General features: G+C 47.2%; 1 protein-coding gene across 2 annotated transcripts in view; it reads right to left on the bottom strand.

Annotated features, from left to right (window-relative positions):
- The window catches only part of LOC145880007 (uncharacterized), a 137,673-nt gene that overhangs the window by 103,916 nt on the left and 8,005 nt on the right, over positions 1 to 25,752 (bottom strand). Inside the window, exon 4 of one of the 2 annotated variants that reach the window (XR_014392889.1) lies at positions 23,899 to 24,218. The exons of the other annotated variant lie outside the window; for it this stretch is intronic. The gene's annotated coding sequence lies outside the window, so the exon portion shown is untranslated. Of the gene's footprint in view, positions 1 to 23,898; positions 24,219 to 25,752 lie in introns of those variants that run through there. 2 annotated transcript variants of the gene reach the window in all.

The raw sequence follows: 25,752 nt of genomic DNA, 5'->3' as shown, positions 1-25,752 counted from the left end.
GCAATGCACCCAAAGTAGGTGTCGTTATAAACGTTCCAACAGGGAGAAGACCATCTGCAGTAATAAGGCAAAGCACACTAGCCTGGTAGGAGGACATATTTAAAGCTGGGGACATTGTATTTGTGTTGGAATAATATCACACAGGGACCTGCAGCTGTGTTCCACAAGCTAGTCAACCAGCATAAATAAACATACCGGTGTAGGATCTCCATTTGATCACCTTGTCGCAGGAGAACCTTTCCGCAACGCAGGAAATGTAAAACGTGTAGTGTATTTGAGGTTTAAAGAGGCTTCTGAAGTTTGTGCTTTCCACTTTGAAATTTCACACGTGATTTTCCCTTATGAAAAATGCATCAACCCCTACAATTTTTTTTTCTTCATTAATCATAATCCACATAATAACTCACATTTCCTGTGGCTGCAGGACACACACACACCTACACGCGCCTGCCAGTGCCCTTCACTAGTAAATACACACACACACACACACACACACACACACACACACACACACACACACACACACACACACACACACACACACACACACACACACACACACACACACACACACACACACACACACACGCCTATACCCACACACAGGTAGACAGACAGACACAAACACAGAAGCACTCTCTCTCTCTCTCCATCTCTCCTCCACCTTCTACACTGAACAAAAATCTAAACGCAACAAGCAATAATTTCAAAGATTTGACTGAGTTACAGTTCATAAGGAAATCAGTCAATTGAAATAAATTCATCAGACCCTAATCTATAGACTTCACATGACTGGGTTATACAGATATGAATCTGTTGGTGACAGATACCTTAATAAAAAGGTAGGGGCGTGGATCTCCTGTGCGAAGTTGCTGGACATTGGCGGGAACTGGAACACGCTGTTGTACACAGTGATCCAGAGCATCCCAAACATGCTCAATGGGTGACATGTCTGGTGAGTATGCAGGCCATGGAAGAACTGGGACATTTTCAGCTTCCAGGAATTGTGTACAGATCCTTGCGACATGGGGCTGTGCATTATCATGCTGAAACATGAGGTGATGGCGGCGGATGAATGGCACAACAATGGTCCTAAGGATCTCGTCACGGTATCTCTGTGCATTAAAATCGCCATCGATAAAATGCAATTGTGTACTTTGTCCGTAGCTTATGCCTGCCCATACCATAACCCCACAATGTTGACAACAGCAAACTGCTCGCCCACACGACGCCATACACGCTGTCTGCCATCTGCCCGGTACAGTTGAAACCGAGATTCATCCGTAAAGAGCACACTTCTCCAGCGTGCCAGTGGCCATCGAAGGTGAGCATTTACCCACTGAATTCGGTTATGACGCCAAACCGCAGTCAGGTTAAGACCCTGGTGAGGACGACGAGCACACAGATGAGCTTCCCTGAGACAGTTTCTGACAGTTTGTGCAGAAATTCTTTGGTTGTGCAAACCCACAGTTTCACAGTTGATCTCAGACAATCTGGAAGGTGAAGAAGCCGGATGTGGAGGTCCTGGGCTGACGTGGTTACCCGTGGTCTGTGGTTGTGAGGCCGGTTGGACATACTGCTAAATTCTCTAAAACGATGTTGGAGGCGGCTTATGGTAGAGAAATTAACATTCAATTCTCTGGCAACAGCTCTGGTGGACATTCCTGCAGTCGGCATGCCAATTGCACGTTCCCTCAAAACTTGAGACATCTGTGGCATTGTGTTGTGTGACAAAACTGCATATTTTAGAGTGGCCTTTTATTGTCCCCAGCACAAGGTGCACCTGTGTAATTATCATGCTGTTTAATCAGCTTCTTGATATGCCACAGCTGTCAGGTGGAGAAAGAAATAATCTTTTTGTGCACATTTCTGGGATCTTTTATTTCAGGTCACGAAACATGGGACCGACACTTTACATGTTGCATTTTGTTCAGTGTACTTGAACAAGTGATTGGGAGGATAATGTGAATGATCATAGCTGAGGGCCGCCACGGTTTATTAACATAGTTTTGTGAAGCTGGAAGTCCCTATTAATATTTCTATTACAATCTCAGTCCAGAACACAATGGTTCTATTACACACAGCTCTCAGTGGAGAGAGGAAGAGAGAGAGGGATGAGGGAGTGAGAGATGTATGGCTCAGTTGGTAGAGCGTGGCGGTGCTGCGAGTTCTATTCCCGGGACCACCGTATGCATGACTAAGCGGCTTTGAATGAAAACGTCAGCTCTACAGTAAACAGTTTGTACTGCTCTGTCCATGACATAGACTATCCAGGTGAAAGCTAGGATCCCTTACTGATTTCACTTGTTAGATCCACTTCAATCAGCGTAGATGAAGGGGAGGCGACAGGCTAAAGGATTTTAAAGCCTTGAGACAATTGAGACATGGATCGTGTGTGTGTGTGTGTGTGCCATTCAGAGGGTGAATGGGCAAGACAAAATATTTAAGTGCCTTTGAACGGGGTGTGGTACAGTAGTTGGTGCCAGGCGCACCGGTTTGAGTGTGTCAAGAACCACAACGCTGCTGGGTTTTTCACGCTCAACAGTTTCCCGTGTGTATCAAGAATGGTCCACCACCATTCAGCCAACTTGATACATCTGTGTGATGCATTGGAGTCAACATGGGCCAGCGTCCCTGTGAAACGCTTTCGACACCCTGTAGAGGCCATGCCCGACGAATTGAGGCTGTTCTGAGGGAAAAAAGGGAGGGGGGCCAACAGTGTATATTATATTATTGATCTCTATTATTACTATATTCGAGAGAATTTAATTTAATTTGATATTAAAACTAAGCATCGAGGACAGAGAGGGAGAAAAACGGAAGTAGAGGGAAACTGAGGGGGTGGGAGTGTTGGCAGAGAAATAGACAGAGAGAGAGGGAGGGAGGATGTAAGGCAGGAAGAGGAAGTGAAGAGGAGGAAAAGAGCACTCAAAGAAAGGGGGAGGAAATGAGAGGAGTGTGGGAAGGAGGGAGGATGCTTTGTCTGGCCGCATCCTGTTGGATGACGTGTACATGTTGAGGTGATATCTAAAAACTTTCCCATGTGCTGTGATACATCATCCTGTGTGTGTGTGTGTGTGTGTGTGTGTGTGTGTGTGTGTGTGTGTGTGTGTGTGTGTGTTCAGTACATCCTTTTTGCAGAAATTTGTAGTTATATTGAGCATGATTCAATAGTAGGAGGTAGAAGTTGTCCCTAATTATAATACTGCATACCTCCAATGTCTGCACAGTTTGTCTTTTCAACTGGAGCAAACATAGACAGTATGCTGTGTGTGTGTGTGTGTGTGTGTGTGTGTGTGTGTGTGTGTGTGTGTGTGTGTGTGTGTGTGTGTGTGTGTGTGTGTGTGTGTGTGTGTGGTGTTTGTGTGTGTGTGTTTATCCAATGTGCACAGTTTTGGGGTGCAGAGAGAGAGAGAGGGGATCCTGCCTACGTGACATCCAACACATACCCAAGGCAAACTGGCTCCATTTCAATTAGGGCTGGGAACGGCCAGGAACCTGATGATATTATCATGATACTTTGGCGCTGATACGACGTGTTTTGCGATCCTCAGGATTCTATATGGATTCTGATTTGATACTGTGATTGTAGTGCGATTTCCTGTTCCGAACATATTGCCCACCACATGTCTGCTGCAGAGGGACAATCAATCAATCAATCAAATGTATTTATAAAGCCTTTTTTACATCAGCTGATGTCATAAAGTGCTGTACAGAAACCCAGCCTAAAACCCCAAACAGCAAGCAATGCAGAAGTAGAAGCACAGAGAGAGTGCCGAAGACATGTTGACTCGCTATTTAAAAAGAAGGTGGAGAAAGGGTGAAATGTAGCGCTAGCTGTCCCAGGTATAGACCACTAGCTCTAGCTGTCCCAGGTATAGCCCACTAGCGCTATCTGTCCCAGGTATAGCCCACTAGCGCTAGCTGTCCCAGGTATAGCCCACTAGCTCTAGCTGTCCCAGGTATAACCCACTAGCGCTATCTGTCCCAGGTATAGACCACTAGCTCTAGCTGTCCCAGGTATAGCCCACTAGCGCTATCTGTCCCAGGTATAGCCCACTAGCGCTAGCTGTCCCAGGTATAACCCACTAGCTCTAGCTGTCCCAGGTATAGCCCACTAGCGCTATCTGTCCCAGGTATAGCCCACTAGCGCTATCTGTCCCAGGTATAGCCCACTAGCGCTAGCTGTCCCAGGTATAACCCACTAGCTCTAGCTGTCCCAGGTATAGCCCACTAGCGCTATCTGTCCCAGGTATAGCCCACTAGCGCTAGCTGTCCCAGGTATACACCACTAGCTCTAGCTGTCCCAGGTATAGCCCACTAGCGCTAGCTGTCCCAGGTATAGACCACTAGCGCTAGCTGTCCCAGGTATAGCCCACTAGCGTTAGCTGTCCCAGGTATAGCCCACTAGCACTAGCTGTCCCAGGTATAGACCACTAGCTCTAGCTGTCCCAGGTATAGACCACTAGCTCTAGCTGTCCCAGGTATAGACCACTAGCGCTAGCTGTCCCAGGTATAGACCACTAGCTCTAGCTGTCCCAGGTATAGCCCACTAGCGCTAGCTGTCCCAGGTATAGACCACTAGCGCTAGCTGTCCCAGGTATAGACCACTAGCTCTAGCTGTCCCAGGTATAGACCACTAGCTCTAGCTGTCCCAGGTATAGACCACTAGCTCTAGCTGTCCCAGGTATAGACCACTAGCTCTAGCTGTCCCAGGTATAGCCCACTAGCTCTAGCTGTCCCAGGTATAGCCCACTAGCGCTATCTGTCCCAGGTATAGCCCACTAGCGCTAGCTGTCCCAGGTATAGCCCACTAGCGCTAGCTGTCCCAGGTATACACCACTAGCTCTAGCTGTCCCAGGTATAGCCCACTAGCGCTAGCTGTCCCAGGTATAGCCCACTAGCGCTAGCTGTCCCGGGTATAGCCCACTAGCGCTAGCTGTCCCGGGTATAGCCCACTAGCGCTAGCTGTCCCGGCTATAGACCACTAGCTGGCCCAGGTATAGCCCACTAGCTCTAGCTGTCCCAGGTATAGCCCACTAGCGCTAGCTGTCCCAGGTATAGACCACTAGCGCTATCTGTCCCAGGTATAGCCCACTAGCGTTAGCTGTCCCAGGTATAGCCCACTAGCGCTAGCTGTCCCAGGTATAGCCCACTAGCGCTAGCTGTCCCAGGTATAGCCCCCCAGCGTTGGATGTCCCAGGTATAGCCCACTAGCTCTAGCTGTTCCAGGTATAACCCACTAGCTCTAGCTGTCCCAGGTATAGCCCACTAGCTCTAGCTGTCCCAGGTATAGCCCACTAGCTCTAGCTGTCCCAGGTATAGCCCACTAGCTCTAGCTGTCCCAGGTATAGCCCACTAGCTCTAGCTGTTCCAGGTATAGCCCACTAGCTCTAGCTGTTCCAGGTATAGCCCACTAGCTCTAGCTGTTCCAGGTATAACCCACTAGCTCTAGCTGTCCCAGGTATAGCCCACTAGCTCTAGCTGTCCCAGGTATAGCCCACTAGCTCTAGCTGTCCCAGGTATAACCCACTAGCTCTAGCTGTCCCAGGTATAGCCCACTAGCGCTAGCTGTCCCAGGTATAGCCCACTAGCTCTAGCTGTCCCAGGTATAGCCCAGTAGCTCTAGCTGTTCCAGGTATAGCCCACTAGTGCTAGCTGTCCCAGGTATAGCCCACTAGCGCTATCTGGCTCAGGTATAGCCCACTAGCACTAGCTGTCCCAGGTATAGCCCAGTAGCTCTAGCTGGCCCAGGTATAGCCCACTAGCTCTAGCTGCCCCAGGTATAGCCCACTAGCGCTATCTGTCCCAGGTATAGTCCAGTAGCTCTAGCTGTCCCAGGTATAGCCCACTAGCTCTAGCTGCCCCAGGTATAGCCCACTAGCGCTAGCTGTCCCAGGTATAGCCCACTAGCGCTAGCTGTCCCAGGTATAGCCCACTAGCGCTAGCTGTCCCAGGTATAGCCCACTAGCTCTAGCTGGCCCAGGTATAGCCCACTAGTGCTAGCTGTCCCAGGTATAGCCCACTAGCTCTAGCTGTCCCAGGTATAGCCCACTAGCTCTAGCTGTCCCAGGTATAGCCCACTAGCGCTATCTGTCCCAGGTATAGCCCACTAGCTCTAGCTGGCCCAGGTATAGCCCACTAGCGCTAGCTGTCCCAGGTATAGCCCACTAGCTCTAGCTGTCCCAGGTATAGCCGACTAGCTCTAGCTGTCCCAGGTATAGCCCACTAGCGCTATCTGTCCCAGGTATAGCCCACTAGCTCTAGCTGTTCCAGATATAACCCACTAGCTCTAGCTGTCCCAGGTATAGCCCACTAGCGCTATCTGTCCCAGGTATAGCCCACTAGCTCTAGCTGTTCCAGGTATAGCCCACTAGCTCTAGCTGTCCCAGGTATAGCCCACTAGCGCTATCTGTCCCAAGTATAGCCCACTAGCTCTAGCTGGCCCAGGTATAGCCCACTAGCTCTAGCTGTCCCAGGTATAGCCCACTAGCGCTAGCTGTCCCAGGTATAGCCCACTAGCGCTAGCTGTCCCAGGTATAGCCCACTAGCTCTAGCTGTCACAGGTATAGCCCACTAGCTCTAGCTGTCACAGGTATAGCCCACTAGCTCTAGCTGTCCCAGGTATAGCCCACTAGCGCTAGCTGTCCCAGGTATAGCCCACTAGCGCTAGCTGTCCCAGGTATAGCCCACTAGCTCTAGCTGGCCCAGGTATAGCCCACTAGCGCTAGCTGTCCCAGGTATAGCCCACTAGCTCTAGCTGTCCCAGGTATAGCCCACTAGCTCTAGCTGTCCCAGGTATAGCCCACTAGCGCTATCTGTCCCAGGTATAGCCCACTAGCTCTAGCTGGCCCAGGTATAGCCCACTAGCGCTAGCTGTCCCAGGTATAGCCCACTAGCTCTAGCTGTCCCAGGTATAGCCCACTAGCTCTAGGTGTTCCAGATATAACCCACTAGCTCTAGCTGTCCCAGGTATAGCCCACTAGCTCTAGCTGTTCCAGGTATAGCCCACTAGCTCTAGCTGTCCCAGGTATAGCCCACTAGCGCTATCTGTCCCAGGTATAGCCCACTAGCTCTAGCTGTCCCAGGTATAGCCCACTAGTTCTAGCTGTCCCAGGTATAGCCCACTAGCACTATCTGTCCCAGGTATAGCCCACTAGCTCTAGCTGTCCCAGGTATAGCCCACTAGCGCTATCTGTCCCAGGTATAGCCCACTAGCTCTAGCTGTCCCAAGTATAGCCCACTAGTTCTAGCTGTCCCAGGTATAGCCCACTAGCGCTATCTGTCCCAGGTATAGCCCACTAGCTCTAGCTGTCCCAAGTATAGCCCACTAGTTCTAGCTGTCCCAGGTATAGCCCACTAGCACTATCTGTCCCAGGTATAGCCCACTAGCTCTAGTTGTTCCAGGTATAGCCCACTAGCGCTATCTGTCCCAGGTATAGTCCACTAGCTCTAGCTGTTCCAGGTATAGCCCACTAGCTCTAGCTAACGCCACCTAGACAAAATGTTATATTATTTGTATTTTGAATATTTTTTATTATATTTTCACAAATCGATAGTCAAATTATCGATATAACGTTGTCCAAAATAATACTGTGATATGTAACTAGCGATTTTCCCCCATCACTAATTTCAATGTCCCTTCACCTCTATAAGAGACCCTCAAGATCTTCCCTGAAAACACACACCTCTCGCTGTGTGCAGTAGCAGCAGCAGTTCGCAGGCCTAAGCCACACACACAGAAACGCACACACACACAACAGCAAGCTGTCTACATGAAATATTCAGTGAATTTCTCAACATGTGCTCTTTCCCCCTTCGCATGTGTAGAAGTGCAAAAAAGCGGAGAGACAGGAAGGAAGGAGGGAGAGAGCGGAGGGAGACGGAGTCAATGAGGGCAAACAGCAGACTGGAGAGAGAGAGACAGGGAGCGAGAGAGAGAGAGAGAGAGGAGAGAGACAGAGAAAGAACCCAGTTGACTCCATTCCAAGCAACTCCCCTTAGCAACAGCCACAGCTCTGTCTGTGTCCCATTGGCCGGCTGACAGCACACATCACAATCCCATGCACGTCCTTCAGCCAATCAGGAGGCTCCCAGGAGCTCTGCATTTTGGATTCCATTTTCACCATGGCAACAGAACCCTGCTCCTGGCACGGCCTATGAAGGTAGGGTGTCCCCTTTAACCCCCCCCCCCCCCCCTCACCTAGACCCCTCAATCCCCCTGCACACACTTAGTGTACATACTGTACATGTTTGCTTGCTTTCTAGTAAATACACCAACTCAATCAGCAACTAAAAGTACAACTACAGAAATAAACTAAACTCATGGGTACCAAAGACTATGACTGTTTGCTAAGGAGACAAAGATGCTCAACAGTCTCGATTTACTCCCTATTGCTCATAGTGCTGAGCGACTATAGTGCTTTTTGAGGTCGGGTTCGGTTTGATTCAAAAAAATTCAGCGCAGTTTTCGATTTCAATGAATAAAAGTCACATGATGGTAGTGACTGGCCATTACTGCTTATCACTTGTTAACCATCAAATATTCAAATCACTTTACTTTAATAACATTGGTTTTATTTGATGACTTTATTATCTCATTCCAAGTCATCATCTCATCTCTGTAGAGCTGCTGCCTACGCTGTCTGACAAAACCACTGTTTTTGTAGTTCTTCAATGTAAATAAGGCAGTTTTATGACTACTGAATACCAACTATCATTCACTTACATCATGTCTTGCTTGCGAAGCAACTGTTTTCTATCCCTCTCCATTGGCCTCTCTTCTCTCTGTCTCCGTGTCTGCTCCGCACAGACCGGACAAGCTTCACTCAGCACTAACGGCTCGACACTTGTGTGTGTTTGCTATTTTAACAGAAACCATGACAGATGCCTTTAAAAACAAAGAGAAATGACTTTCAGACGAAACAAAGTCCCTCAATCACATTGATAACGTTCCCAGAACATTTCAACAACGTTACAATCCTTGACACTCATCCTGAACATGCTTCCATTCTCAGCAGTGTGTGTTTCCTGCTTCTTTCCCATTGAGCCAACTCTTCCTAATGAGTTGGCATCAGCCTCATTCTTCTCAGCGTTGTGAGAGCGTTGAGTGAATGTTAAACAGGGTTAAAGTCCTAACGTCTGTTAGGGGCCTTATCTCTCTCTGAGACATAAAACATGAAGAGGTGTAACCTCTCCTCATTCTGCTAGCACAGACAGACAGACAGACAGACAGACAGACAGACAGACAGACAGACAGACAGACAGACAGACAGACAGACAGACAGACAGACAGACAGACAGACAGACAGACACACACACACACACACACACACACCTGCTGCTACTCTCTTTGTTCTCTCACTGAAGAGAAGGTGAGAGACAGAGAGAAAGAGATACAAAAACAGAGAGAAAGAGAGAGACAGACAGAGAGAAGTTATCAGATACCAAGGCTGACTGAGGCACTCAAAGACAATGAATAAAGTGATAAATGAGTCTGGACTTCACAAAACAAGTGTGTCTGTTCAGTGTGTTTGTGTGTGCGGATGTTTGCCCTGACTGTCTGTTCTATCGTTGTGTGTGTGTGTGTGTGTGTGTGAGTGTGTGTGTGTGTGTGTATGTGTGTACGGAAGTAATCCATCTGGCCTGATGCGACAATGGCCACACAAGATACCAGAGACCGTAGCGTCTAACCATAACACACACACACACACACACACACACACACACACACACACACACACACACACACACACACACACACACACACACACACACACACACACACACACACACACACACACACACACACACACACACCCAAACTATTGAAGAGAGGGACTGTCAAAATGAACAGCAGGTAATTAAAGGTGATGACAAACCTTCTCATGGGTTTAACCAGCCATACTTTACTATCTCCACACACACGGCCAGCATACTTTACTATCTCCACACACAACGGCCGGCATACTTCACTATCTCCACACACACGGCCAGCATACTTCACTATCTCCACACACACGGCCAGCATACTTTACTATCTCCACACACACGGCCGGCATACTTTACTATCTCCACACACACGGCCGGCATACTTTACTATCTCCACACACACGGCTGGCATACTTGACTATCTCCACACACACGGCCAGCATACTTTACTATGAACACTCATTACACACTCAATTAGACCAGGCTTTCATTAGGAGTTAGTATTAGTTAGGGCCATGGGAGGACGACGCCCGCAGACAGCTGGTACTAGACGTCCTTTATCTTCTGGGAGGGATAAAGGATAACACTAATTCATGATGGGATCACTGGCGAACCTGCGAGCTTGTTATCAACCGATCTTCCCAGCTGTGTAGGTTAAATGTAGCCTGGAAGTACAAGGAGTCAGTGGAATGTCAGCAGAAACCGACTGGCGCCCAGGCTAGGTCGAACGACTACTAGAACACGTTTTATATGCACGTCAGTGACGTAGTACATGTATTTTATCTCTGACTGTGGTATTATTACTATGATGTAGCTGGCAGTAGTCTTCTATTGTGATTGCGTCATGTCATACTGTATGTGTATAGACTAAACAATCTGATTGAATGGGTATTTCTCTGCTCATGTGTCTCTGTGCTGGAGTGTGTGTGAATGATTAGGCTGGGCTCTCTCTGAGTCCAGCGGCTCAGCAGCAGCTCTCCTAATTGACTTAGCCGTGGTAACGTGAGTGGCTGCTGGTTTTCCAGGAACAGACTCAACCATGGAGAGAAGGAGAGGAGGACAGGAGGACAGGAGGAGGACAGGAGGACAGGAGGAGAGGAGGACAGGAGGAGAGAGGAGGACAGGAGGAGGACAGGAGGAGGACAGGAGGACAGGAGGAGAGGAGGACAGGAGGAGAGGAGGACAGGAGGAGAGGAGGACAGGAGGAGGAGGACAGGAGGAGAGGAGGACAGGAGGAGAGGAGGACAGGACAGGAGGAGAAGAGGACAGGAGGAGAGGAGGACAGGAGGAGGAGGACAGGAGGAGAGGAGGACAGGAGGAGAAGAGGACAGGAGGACAGGAGGAGGAGGACAGGAGGAGAGGAGGACAGGAGGACAGGAGGAGGAGGACAGGAGGAGGAGGACAGGAGGACAGGAGGAGGGACAGGAGGACAGGAGGACAGGAGGAGGAGGACAGGAGGACAGGAGGAGAGGAGGACAGGAGGACAGGAGGAGGAGGACAGGAGGACAGGAGGAGGAGGACAGGAGGACAGGAGGAGGAGGACAGGAGGAGAGGAGGACAGGAGGAGGAGGACAGGAGGACAGGAGGAGAGGAGGACAGGAGGACAGGAGGAGAGGAGGACAGGAGGACAGGAGGACAGGAGGAGGAGGACAGGAGGACAGGAGGAGAGGAGGACAGGAGGAGGAGGACAGGAGGACAGGAGGAGAGGAGGACAGGAGGACAGGAGGAGAGGAGGACAGGAGGACAGGAGGACAGGAGGACAGGAGGAGGAGGACAGGAGGACAGGAGGAGAGGAGGACAGGAGGACAGGAGGAGAGCAGTAGAGGAGGACAGGAGGAGGCTCCACAACATACAGACCAGGACTCTTAAGTCTGTGAGTGTTTCTAATCGTCATGCGTTCTAATGCAGAAGACTAGAATAGCACGTGCGTTCTGTGAGAAGTGCATGTGTGTCTACTGTTCAGAGTATCACTTTGTCACAGTCTCTGAACGGAGGGAGTGAAATCTGGAAGCAGCTTTGTCTGGCATTAGCCAGGATAGTAGGTGTGCCTGTCAGCTGAACTAACTCAGGTGAGTAAACACACACACACACACACACACACACACACACACACACACACACACACACACACACACACACACACGTTCCCGTGCCGAGACTGTGAGAAAAAAAGGTGATACTCTGAACAGTAAACACACACCGGGGTTGGGGTCAATTCCATTTCAATTCCAGTCAATTCAGAAAGTAAACCCAATTCCAAATGTTCCTCATGGAAAAGCACTGAAGAGAATTGGAATTTCAGTGCACTACTTCCTGAATTGACTGGAATTGAAATGGAATTGACCCCAATGCTGACACTCACTCACTCACTCACTCACTCACTCACTCACTCACTCACTCACTCACTCACTCACTCACTCACTCACTCACTCACTCACTCACTCACTCACTCACACACACCCACCAGGGCATGATGGAGTATGCTTGGCACCCAGAGTCCATGTTGTGTCTGCTGAGCCCTAACCCTTCATTAAACCTGAGCCTCTCCAAGACTGTGATTAGGAGGCTTAGGCTGCAGACTGACTTACAAAGGGCCAGGCTCCACATCACCCCCTACTGACAACTACATGTAACTACACCTCCCAGCCAGCACTGCTGTCTATACAGCCTGACCAGGGGTTAATGAGTTCTCTCTCTGGGGCCAGGGGGCTGGGTATTTGGTGTTTGTGTGAGGGGCTGTATTGTCTGTGTACGAGGGGGCTGTGTATGGGGGGGTTGTGTGTGTGAATGGGGGGGTTGTGTGTGTGTGTGTGTATGGGGGGATTGTGTGTGTGTATGGGGGGGTTGTGTGTGTGAGTATGGGGGGTTGTGTGTGTGTATGGGGGGGTTGTGTGTGTGTGTATGGGGGGGTTGTGTGTGTGAATGGGGGGGTTGTGTGTGTGTGTGTGTGTGTGTGTGTGTGTGTGTGTGTGTGTGTGTGTGTGTGATGGGGGGGTTGTGTGTGTGTGTATGGGGGGAAGAAAAAGGCAGAGGAGATTGACTGATGGATCTACTAAACAGGTATCTGGCAAATCTCTACATCTGTCTGTGTGTGTGTGTGTGTGTGTGTGTGTGTGTGTGTGTGTGTGTGTGTGTGTGTGTGTGTGTGTGTGTGTGTGTTGTGTGTGTGTGTGTCTGTTTTGGACAGAATCCATTTTGTAAGATCATTACCAAGACAAGGCTTCTACAATGACCTCTGAGTGGCCAGAGAACAGACCTCCTACTACCAACAGAGATTTAGACAGACCGCCGACATACAATAAGACACAGATTTAGACAGACCGCCGACATACAATAAGACACAGATTTAGACAGACCGCCGACATACAATAAGACACAGATTTAGACTGGGAATGAAGACATATCAGCAACAAAATATTTTGTATGATTTTATGATATTACGATAACAATATCCATGATAAAAACAGGTTGCAATTTACTGACTATATAACCACAGCTCAGAGCAGGGACCGTTCCCTATACACCATATCCCCAGGGCACTCTCCCCTTCTTTACACCTCTTTCCCTCCCTCCCCCTCTGACCCCTTTCACACAAAGGCACGGGGAGGGAGGAGGAGGAGGGTTGGTCAGTGGGGTGTGAAGGAGGGGGTACAGGGTAACATGAGATCAGAAAGCCAGGACAGGAGGACAAGAGCCAGAGGAAATGCAGGAAGGGAACAGAGAAGGTCAAGTTGGGAGGCGAGAACAGCAGGGATTTTTGGGATGGATTTTTAAACAAGAGATTTGGGGAAAGGCCGAGAAAAAAAACATGGCAGGATTTTATGGGATTGTGTCCCCCCCCCCCCCCCCCCAAATAAATAAACATTCACTAAGACAGACAGATAATTTGAGCCATTGGGCTCCCGAGTGGCGCAGCGGCCTAAGACACTGCATCTCAGTGCATGAGGCGTCACCACTGTCCCTGGTTCGAATCCAGGCTGTATCACATCCGGCCGTGATTGGGAGTCCCACAGGGCGGTGCACAGTTTGGCCGGCATCAGCCGTCATTGTAAATAAGAAATTGTTGTTAACTGACTTGCCTGGTTAAATGAAGGTAAATAATCTCCATGTCATATCTGAATCCTAAAACAACATAAACATCTGTCTTTAAAACATTGTTCAGTTACACCCCAATCTCTTACCAATACTAACTAACCCTCACCAGCCCCCTATCGAGTTGCAGTGTTGACACACCTGTGCTCTCTCTACACACACACACATTACCACACAGTCACACCAAACACTTATCTGACACCATCTAGGAACTCTCAACACCTCTCACAACATAGCAAGGTATTTTACACAGGTACACACACACACTCACAGTATGGTGGCTGTGACAGTTGATGTAGAAGTAGGTCTGAGCGTTTCGGAGCGAGGCGGAGAGGTGCCAGGGAGGATGCCACTAACAGTTATGCCACCGTGCCAACCACAGAGCACAGAGGAGACGTGTGGGTAAACTTCTAACGCTCTCTCTCTCTCTTCCCTCACCATCGCTACGTCTATCTCTCTCCTGGATATGTGCCTTCCTCGGAAATGGAAAGAAAAGCGATTGGCCAGCACTGGGCGCTGAAGCATGCTGCTTAGACCCCTGTACTACGGTGCAGTTCACAAAGCTCTAGCAAGGCGTGTGAATACTGTGAATACGGTTCATACCTGACCAGAATAGCACGTCGTTTCTTCATTATTTTGTTGTAAGCCTTTCCCAAACCACAGCCCTAACCTTAATCACTCTGAAGGAATGCCTAAACTGTTAACCTTTGAGTTGTTCCGATTTCAACCTTGTAACCACGCAGAATGAACCCTGTAACCCTGCAGAACGAACCCTGTAACCACGCTGAATGAACCCTGTAACCACGCTGAACGAACCCTGTAACCCTGCAGAACGAACCCTGTAACCACGCTGAATGAACCCTGTAACCACGCAGAATGAACCCTGTAACCACGCAGAATGAACCCTGTAACCACGCTGAACGAACCCTGTAACCACGCTGAACGAACCCTGTAACCACGCTGAATGAACCCTGTAACCACGCAGAATGAACCCTGTAACCACGCAGAATGAACCCTGCAGAATGAACCCTGTAACCACGCAGAATGAACCCTGTAACCACGCAGAATGAATCCTGTAACCACGCAGAATGAACCCTGTAACCCGCAGAATGAACCCTGTAACCCGCAGAATGAACCCTGTAACCACGCAGAATGAACCCTGTAACCACGCAGAATGAACCCTGTAACCCTGCAGAACGAACCCTGTAACCACGCTGAATGAACCCTGTAACCACGCAGAATGAACCCTGTAACCACGCTGAACGAACCCTGTAACCCTGCAGAACGAACCCTGTAACCACGCTGAATGAACCCTGTAACCACGCAGAATGAACCCTGTAACCACGCAGAATGAACCCTGTAACCACGCTGAATGAACCCTGTAACCACGCAGAGTAAACCCTGTAACCACGCTGAATGAACCCTGTAACCACGCAGAATGAACCCTGTAACCACGCAGAATGAACCCTGTAACCACGCTGAATGAACCCTGTAACCACGCTGAATGAACCCTGTAACCACGCAGAATGAACCCTGTAACCACGCAGAATGAACCCTGTAACCACGCAGAATGAACCCTGTAACCACGCAGAATGAACCCTGTAACCACGCAGAATGAACCCTGCAGAATGAACCCTGTAACCACGCAGAATGAATCCTGTAACCACGCAGAATGAACCCTGTAACCCACAGAATGAACCCTGTAACCACGCAGAATGAACCCTGTAACCACGCAGAATGAACCCTGTAACCACGCAGAATGAACCCTGTAACCACGCAGAATGAACCCTGTAACCATGCAGAATGAACCCTGTAACCACGCAGAATGAACCCTGCAGAATGAACCCTGTAACCACGCAGAATGAATCCTGTAACCACGCAGAATGAACCCTGTAACCACGCTGAATGAACCCTGTAACCACGCAGAATGAACCCTGCAGAATGAACCCTGTAACCACGCAGAATGAATCCTGTAACCACGCAGAATGAACCCTGTAACCCTGCAGAATGAACCCTGTAACCATGCAGAATGAATCCTGTAACCACGCAGAATGAACCCTGTCACCACGCAGAATGAACCCTGCAGAATGAATCCTGTAACCACGCAGAATGAATCCTGTAACCCTGCAGAATGAACCCTGTAACCCACAGAATGAACCCTGTAACCACGCAGAAGGAACCCTGTAACCACGCAGAAGGAACCCTGTAACCACGCAGAATGAACCCTGTAACCCTGCAGAATGAACCCTGCAGAATGAACCCTGGAACCCTGCAGAATGAACCCTGTAACCCTGCAGAATGAACCCTGTAACCACGCAGAATGAACCCTGTAACCACGCAGAATGAACCCTGTAACCCTGCAGAATGAACCCTGCAGAATGAACCCTGTAACCCTGCAGAATGAACCCTGCAGAATGAACCCTGTAACCCTGCAGAATGAACCCTGTAACCCTGCAGAATGAACCCTGTAACCCTGCGGAATGAACACTGTAACCCTGCTGAATGAACCCTGTAATCACGCAGAATGAATCCTGTAACCCTGCAGAATGAACCCTGTAACCACGCTGAATGAACCCTGTAACTACGCTGAATGAACCCTGTAACCACGCACAATGAACCCTGTAACCACGCAGAATGAACCCTGTAACCCTGCAGAATGAATCCTGTAACCCTGCAGAATGAACCCTGTAACCACGCTGAATGAACCCTGTAACTACGCTGAATGAACCCTGTAACCACGCACAATGAACCCTGTAACCACGCAGAATGAACCCTGTAACCCTGCAGAATGAACCCTGTAACCACGCACAATGAACCCTGTAACCCAGAATTAACGTGGCATTTCAAAGGGAAACTATGAGAAATTGTTGCTATCACACCCTGCTTCCCTCTCTACTTCTCTCTCTCTGTTTATCTCTACTCCTCTCTCTTTATCCCTCTGTCTCTCTGTAAAATCTGTTTCACACAGGGGGGGTTATATAAGATAACATGCACTGCAGAGGAGAGCTCTCCTCTCTCATCACATCCCTCTCTCCCTCCCTTCTCATCACATTACTCTCTCACAGCCTCATGTTCTCTCTAGGGCTCCCATCTCATCTCTCTCACTGTCTTTCCCTCTCTCTCTCCCTCCCTTCTCATCACATTACTCTCTCACAGCCTCATGTTCTCTCTCTCCCTCCCTTCTCATCACATTACTCTCTCACAGCCTCATGTTCTCTCTAGGGCTCCCATCTCATCTCTCTCACTGTCTTTCCCTCTCTCTCTCCCTCCCTTCTCATCACATTACTCTCTCACAGCCTCATGTTCTCTCTCTCCCTCCCTTCTCATCACATTACTCTCTCACAGCCTCATGTTCTCTCTAGGGCTCCCATCTCATCTCTCTCACTGTCTTTCCCTCTCTCTCTCCCTCCCTTCTCATCACATTACTCTCTCACAGCCTCATGTTCTCTCTAGCGCTCCCATCTCATCTCTCTCTCACTCTTTGTCACTCCATCTTATTTCAGTCTCTCGTTGACAGGCGCCCATCTCTTCTCTCCTCTCTCCTGTTCGATCGCACAAACCAGCCCATTAATGTAACTGATCCCATCGACTGGCACTAATACAATGTCTGCGCAGGCATGCAAGCAAGCACACACACACACACGCACACACACACAATGTCTGCTGCGTGCCCATGTCTTCAGCAGGTGGGCACAGTGGATGATGTCAGCTCCTTCCTCTCCTCCTCCCTCAGTGTGATGCTATGTTCCTTCGCTCCGTGAAGGAGGTGTACGAAAGCCTCTCCTCCTCTCTTCTCTAGTCCCACAGCTTCCTGCCACCTCCCTCCAGCAGTCTCAAGTCATCTCTCTATCCCTCGCTCTCTCTCTATAATATCTATCCCCCATCCCTCTATCTCTCTCTATAATATCTATCCCCCATCTCTCTATCCCTCGCTCTCTCTCTATAATATCTATCCCCCCATCTCTCTATCCCTCGCTCTCTCTCTATAATATCTATCCCCCATCTCTCTATCCCTCGCTCTCTCTCTATAATATCTATCCACCCATCTCTCTATCCCTCGCTCTCTCTCTATAATATCTATCCCCCATCTCTCTATCTATAATATCTATCCCCCATCTCTCTATCCCTCGCCCTCTCTCTATAATATCTATCCCCATCTCTCTATCCCTCACTCTCTCTATATAATAATATCTATCCCCCCATCTCTCTATCCCTCGCTCTCTCTCTATAATATCTATCCCCATCTCTCTATCCCTCACTCTCTCTCTATAATATCTATCCCCATCTCTCTATCCCTCACTCTCTCTCTATAATATCTATCCCCCATCTCTCTATCCCTCACTCTCTCTCTATAATATCTATCCCCCATCTCTCTATCCCTCACTCTCTCTCTATAATATCTATCCCCCATCTCTCTATCCCTCACTCTCTCTCTATAATATCTATCCCCCATCTCTCTATCCCTCGCTCTCTCTCTATAATATCTATCCCCATCTCTCTATCCCTCACTCTCTCTCTATAATATCTATCCCCCATCTCTCTATCCCTCACTCTCTCTCTATAATATCTATCCACCCATCTCTCTATCCCGCGCTCTCTCTCTCTCTGTATCTGTCTAGTCTGGTTAAGGATTCATGGTCCTACAGTATCCAGCCACAGTCATTAAAATAAAGAGCAACAGCAGTGAGTTAAAGGGGTATAGAGAGAGAGAGAGATAAAGGGAGGAAGAAAGCAACTGAGATGAGAGAGTGGAAGGAGAATGAAGGTGACAATATGCAGATGTCTGAGATGAAGACTGTATGTGTGTGTGTGTGTGTGTGTGTGTCAGGGTTTCCATTAGCCTATTTTTTGGGAAAATAATTTAAAGCCGATAAATTCAACTGTTTTGGTGCACGATTAAAAATAGCTACTATTTTTATTTCTCAACTGGTTATTGAAGTGTGCTTCCTATTCACCATTCAAGTGCAGACAACAGGCTGTCAGCGTGTCACCCACCACTTAACAATGTGAGCTGGAGGCAGTGTGCAAAATCCTACCATGGAAACACGGAGGCAATTATTTTATAAAGACTTCATGGGCGGCGCATAAGTTTCACGTCTGGGGAAAGCTTACAATTTATCCTACCATTTTTGCCGTTCTGCGTGCCAGTTATGATTTTCATATGCCCCTTTTCGTGGAACAGTTTCATTTCAATTTGAACGTTTTCATTTCTCAAAATCATTGTCACGTGGTTAATCATAAAAATCGGAATGAAAATGATAAAGTTATATATAATAAGCATAATAATAACATCCACATAAAAATCTGTCTGTTTAAGCTAGAGATATATATTTGTTGTTGTTGTTCAGGATGAGTCTCAATCCACCGCATCCACGGTGGAAGGTGGCCGAGCCACAGTGGTGTTTGTCAGACCATGGGACATCAAGAAAATGTGTCTTCTCACGAAAATGTCTGCGCGTCTGAACGGTTTGACCTACAATCAAATATGACCACAATTATGACCGCAATACGACCGCAATATGACCATGTTCTCCGCTCACGGGACTCGTCTGAAGTCGGTATTGCCGATCTGCCAACTTCTGTCTGTAGCGTCGGAACAGTTTGGGCTACACACTGATATGGAGGCAAGACTCTCACGAACATGTCGGTTGTTTTGCTCTCGGGCGCCCACGAACCTCGTCTGAAGGTAGCCCAGTACCATTTCCAAAAATTCATGGAAGTATACACTGAGTGTACAAAACATTAAGAACACCTTCCTAATATTGAGTCGCACCCCCTTTTGCCCTCAGAACGGTTTCAATTTGTCAGGGTATGAACTCTACAAGGTGTTGAAAGCATTCCACAGGGATGCTGGCCCATGTTGACTCTAATGCTTCCCACAGTTGTGTCAAATTGGCTGGATGTCTTTTGGGTGGTGGACCATTCTTGCTACACACAGGAAACTGTTGAGCGTGAAAAACCCAGCAGCGTTGCAGTTCTTGACACAAACTGGTGTGCCTGACACCTACAACCATACCTCATTCAAAGGCACTTAAATCTTTTGTCTTGCCTATTCACCCTCTGAATGGCACACAGACACAATCCATGTCTAAAGTCTTAAAAATCATTCTTTAATCTGTCTGCTCACCTTCTTCTACACTGATTGAAGTGAATTTAACAAGTGACATCAATAAGGGATCATAGCTTTCACCTGGAGTCACCTGGTCAGTATGTCATGGAAAGAGCATAATGTTTTGACTCAGTGTATATGGAAGTAGTTCAGTGCAGTGGCGATTTTAGCATGTAAATCTTGGTGGGGCAAAAAAATAAATCATGTGGGATGCATGCCAGCAAAGCTACTACACAACACAACACTAAACAACACATTAATTGCACTAAAACGGTGACAAACGGTGTCCACAAACTGTAAGGGCCTATATAAAGCAGTCCCAACATCTTACCACTGCTACACCTGGCTATCACCGGAGCCTTGTCTGGCAGCGAAACAGTTCATTCAGCCTCATTTACTGCCTTTAAAAAAACATAGCTGATATGACTATTGTGGTTTCTACTGACAATTGAGATGTACAAACTATGGCATAAAGGGACGACAAGCGGATAAGAGGCAATCCCGAATTTTGATTAAGACATTAATGATCAAGCAACGATGGACGTAGTCAATATAACTACTTGTTCAGCACTTTTGAAATGTACAGCGACAGAATTCAGAACATGGGCCGTTCTTACAGTGTTCTCCCTGTACAAGTCAGAACCGTAGGATAAATAAAGGGGGCATAAAAACATGAAAATCGATGATTACATTTCTCTAAAACAAGTTATAGGCTATAGGTGCACCACCAAGATAGAACAGTAGGTGAAATTAAGAGGTGAAAATAGACCAAATTATTAGGGTGAGGCACATTGAACGCCGTTTGGGTCTTTGTGTGTCAAAAAAGATACATGTTATATAACACTATTTGACACATTAAATAACACAATTCTATTATAGAATGTTGTGTGTTCTGAATTTGCACGTGCAAGCCAAGCGCCACCACTACTATCAGTAGCACTGTCAAAGCTGTACAAAAAAAGTAGCCAAACAAGCAAACACCAGGCCACGAACGATGTGTTTACAATACCGCGTTGGTGAAAACACACCAAATTAATAGGGTGAGGCACATGGGCTACTAACAGCTTACTACACAACATACACTTAATATTACTTTCTTAGCTACAGTATACATATCTCCCTGGCATATTACATCATTTATGCAGCAGCATACAATACATTTTTGGACTCACCTTGTGAAGGTGACGAAGCGGTCCTTTGTGGGAAAATTTTGTCATCAAACTTTGTCATCAAAGTCTGGCATTCTATGGATTTATGGTGGAAACTCGGTGGGGGAAAAAAACACACGGCCACTCCATTGAATAGCAGGCTAACGTTAGTGGTTTCTTTGTAACGCCTGCAGTTAGCCACTGATTCCTTCCAAACGACTCCTTGTGGAATTTGCGATTTCCAACTTGCTGTGTAATCTTTATGTCCAATGGCCGATGAGCACCGATACGTTTTATCTTTTATAAATCATTCTGGAGAGAGACAAGCCTATATCTTCGCCAAACACCTTATTGTCTCATCATTTTTAATCATGCTTAATACACATTATTTTCACACATATTTGAGATGCTTTTCACTGACCGCAGCAACTCAATAATCAACTTGGCATATTGCCACGTGCGCTGCCAAAATCACAGGCTTCCCAAATAGGCATAGGCCTACGAGCTTGTGATCTGAAACAATGCACAGCTATTTTCTAAAAGAAGCTAATGTTCCTTCGATTCCTGTGTGGCTAAGTCATGCTTTCTGGTGATTGTATTTATTTCTGTATAGACAGGAGTAATTATATAATTGAGGCAAATATTTTTTTTCATTTAAACTTTATTTAACTAGGCAAGTCTACCCCGGCCAAACCTTCCCTGAACCCGGACAACGCTGGGACAATTGTGCGCCGCCCTATTGGACTCCCAATCACGGCCGGCTGTGAAATAGCCCGGGATCGAACCAGGGTCTGTAGTGACGCCTACAGCACTGCGATGCAGTGCCTTAGACCGCTGCGACACTCGGGAGGTTGGACCCACCACCATAACATTTCTCTCCTAGTCCATTGGTTTTCATACCAACTTTCTTTCATAGTCCAGAAGCCAAAGGCACAATTCTAGTCTTATTAGCAACCCATCCTAGTTGTTGCATCTTTAGATTCCCCCTCTTTCTAAGTTTCTAACAGAGCTTTTCATCTCTGTCACATTTGGATCCGCTATCAGACGTTTTATTGTCCGGCGCCACATTTTCCTAACGGAAACCCTGGGGTGTGTGTGTGTGTGTGTGATGGTTGCTGATGGACAGGGTTGTCATGGTGATTGATGCCAGCGCTCAACTCGACCTTCTGATGTTTTATGGTCTGGATTTCCCAGAAACAGTCCCGCATCGCTCTCACGCACACACACGCACACACACGCACACACACGCACACACACACACTGCATTCAAGGTAAACTGTTCCAGAGCCAGACAACAGTAACAAGTAAAAGGAAAGATTAGATATTCAACAACAAAACAGCAAACCTCAGACAGAAATAACCTGTTCTGTATCAGCACACACAACCAATGCTTCTCATGTGCACATAATTCTACCCCGTACCTCCTCATAATTATTAATTACTCTCTATCTACACCTCCCACTTCAACACACACACACACACACACACACACACACACACACACACACACACACAACCAATGCTTCTCATGTGCACATGATTCTACCCCGTACCTCCTCCAAATTATTTTGGTCTTTAAGACCAGTAACTACTTTCTATCTACACCTCCCACTTCAACACACACACACACACACTCAGACACACACACACACGCACAGACACACGCACAGACACACACACACACACGCACAGACACACGCACAGACACAGACACACACACACACTCACACACGCACAGACACACACACACAAAGCCCAGTGTTTGGCAGGCAGTCAATGTGTGCTAGACCACGTTCAATACCCAGTGGTAATGTAATATAGCTGAAAGAGAGGCTGAATGACTGAGAGACCCAGGTGTGACTCTGTGGGGTCCTGGGGAGAGGGGGGACAGTGGCGTACGTGTGTGTGTGTGGATGTGTAAGAGAGAGAAAGAAGGGTGTGTGGGGTGTTACAAGGTGTGTGTGTGTGTGTGTGTGTGTGAGTGTGTGCTTGTTTGGGCCGCTCGCTCCCCTCCAGGAAATAAGCTGCTCCCAGACAGGGCCTCTCTGCTCGGCACAGGGCCAAAACGCTGAACGTCGGGTGTGTGTGTGTGTGTGTGTGTGTGTGTGTGTGTGTGTGAGTTCTGGCACCCACCTAGAAACACAACGTAGAGCTCTCCTGTGACATGTTGTTATGCTTTAACAAAGAGGGAGAGAGAGAGAGAGAGGGGGGAGAACGAGAAATATGGACGAGCGATAGAGAGGGGAGTGGATAGCAAGGGTATCCGCCCAGTTACAGTCCAAATCAAATCGACCACACACAACTGGATTCCCTTTGCAGGCGTCAAGAGATATGTATGAAATTGTTACAGTGAGAGTGAGCCAAAACCAGAACACACACACACACAGAGACAGGAGGACATCAGATAACCACTGCTGGGAACGAGGGAGGAGTGGCCAGAAAACACACCAGAGATCTCTCGCTCTCTCTTTCTCCTGTCTATCATCCCTCCATCGTTACCTCTCATTAAACCATTGAGCTGTGATCACCTTAGTGACATACTGATGGAGAAGGAGCGGGTTTAGGGTCCCCCTGTAGCGGTGCAAGCAGATACAGACATACAGTCCCTAAAGAAAATCTACACATCCTTCAACTTTTTTTCACATTTTGTCACGTTACAAAGTGGGATTGAAATAGATTTAATTGACTTTTTTTTTTGTCAATGAGCTACACAAAAAAATATGCGAATTAATAATTAATAACAATGTCATAACTACAAGATGGTCGTTGCATAAGTATTCACCCCCTTTGTTTAGGCAAGCGTAAATTATAATGAGGAAAAATATAAACGCAACATGCAACAATTTCAAAGATTTTACTGAGTTACAGTTCATATAAGGAAATCAGTCAATTAAAATGAATTTATTGGGCCCGAATCTATGGATTCGTGAGTGGGCATAGGCCCACCCACTGGGGAGCCAGGACCAGCCAATTAGAATGAGTTTTTCCCCACAAAAGGGCTTTATTACAGACAGAACTACTCCTCAGTTTCATCAGCTGTCTGGGTGGCTGGTCTCAGACGATCCGGATGGTGAAGAAGGTGGTTGTAGAGGTCCTGGGCTGGCGTGGTTACACGTGGTCTGCGGTTGTGAGGCCGGTTGGACGTGCAGCCAAATTCTCTAAAACGTCGTTGGATGCGGCATATGGTAGAGAAATTAACATTTAATTATCTGGCAACAGCTCTGGTGGACATTCTTGCAGTCAGCATGACAATTGAAAAAAATTGAGACATCTATGGCATCGTGTTGTGTGAAAAAACTGCACATTTTAGAATGGCCTTTTATTGTCCCCAGCACAAGTTTCACCTATGTATTAATCATGCCGTTTAATCAGCTTCTTGACATGATATGCCACACCTGTCAGGGGGATGGATTATCTTGGCAAAGGAGAAATGCTCACTAACAGGGATGTAAACAAATTTGTGCACCAAATTTGAGAGAAATAAGCTTTTTGTGCATATGGCAAATATTTTATTTCAGTTCATGAAACATGGGACCAACACTTTACATGTTGCGTTTATATTTTTGTTCAGTATAGTTCAGAAGTAAAATTTGTCTTAACAAATCACATAAGTTATATCGAATCACTGTGAATGAATAGGGGTTGGTTGACATGATTTTTTAATGACTACCCCTTCCTCTGTCCGACATACATACATCTTCAACTACAAAGACCAGGGAGCTTTTCGAAAGCCTCATAAAGAAGGGCAGTGATTGGTAGATGGGTAACAATAACAAATCAAATACCTACTACATATTTAAGCACAGTCAAGTTAATAATTATGCTGTGGATTATGTATCAAACCACCCAGACACATCAAAGATGCAGTCATCCATCTGAACTAAGCTGCAGGACGGGAAGGAAACCGCTCAGGGATGTCAAGATGAGGCCATCGGTGATTTAAAAACAGTTCAATGGTTGTGACGGGAGAAAAACGATGGATCAACATTGTAGTGACTGCACAATAATGACCTAAATAACAGAATACAAATGCACATCATAACATTTTTCCAAAACATGAATATGTATGCAACAAGGCACTAAAGTAAAAACACGGCAAAGGAATACACTTTTTTGCCTAAATGCAAAGTCTTATGTTTTCAGCAAATCCAACACAATACCAGAGTCGCTGCCTCCTTATTTTCAAGCATGGTGGTGGCTGCATCATGGTATAGGTATGCTTGACATCAGCAAAGACAGGGGAGATTTGTTTAGGATGAAAAGAAACGGGATGGAGCTAAGCACAGGCAAATCCTAGAGGAAAACCTGCTGCAGTCTGCTTTACACCAGACACCGAGAGAGGAATTCACCTCTCAGCAGGACAATAACCTACAACACAAAGCCAAATCTACACTGCAGTTGCTTACCAAGAAGACAGTGAATGTTCTTGAGTGGCCAAGTTCGTTTTTACTTAAATCTCCTCTAAAAGCTTTGGCAAGACTTGCTGTCTAGCCATGATCCCCAACACCTTGTCAGAGCTAGAAGAATTTTGAAAATAATGGGCAAATATTGCACAACGCAGATGTGCAAAGCTCTTATGAGACTTATCCAAGAAGACTCACAGCCGTAATCGCTGCCAAAGGTGTTTCTACCATATAATGTTTCATTTTTATTAAGTCTTAAAAAAAAAAGAAAATTGTTAACTTGACAGAG

This window comes from Salmo salar, chromosome 07, assembly GCF_965601325.2.
Source record: "Salmo salar chromosome 07, fSalSal1, whole genome shotgun sequence".
In the NCBI taxonomy this organism is placed as follows: Eukaryota; Metazoa; Chordata; class Actinopteri; order Salmoniformes; family Salmonidae; genus Salmo; species Salmo salar.
The sequence above is the reverse complement of the archived record's forward strand: the minus strand, read 5'-3'. Positions and strand labels throughout refer to the sequence as shown.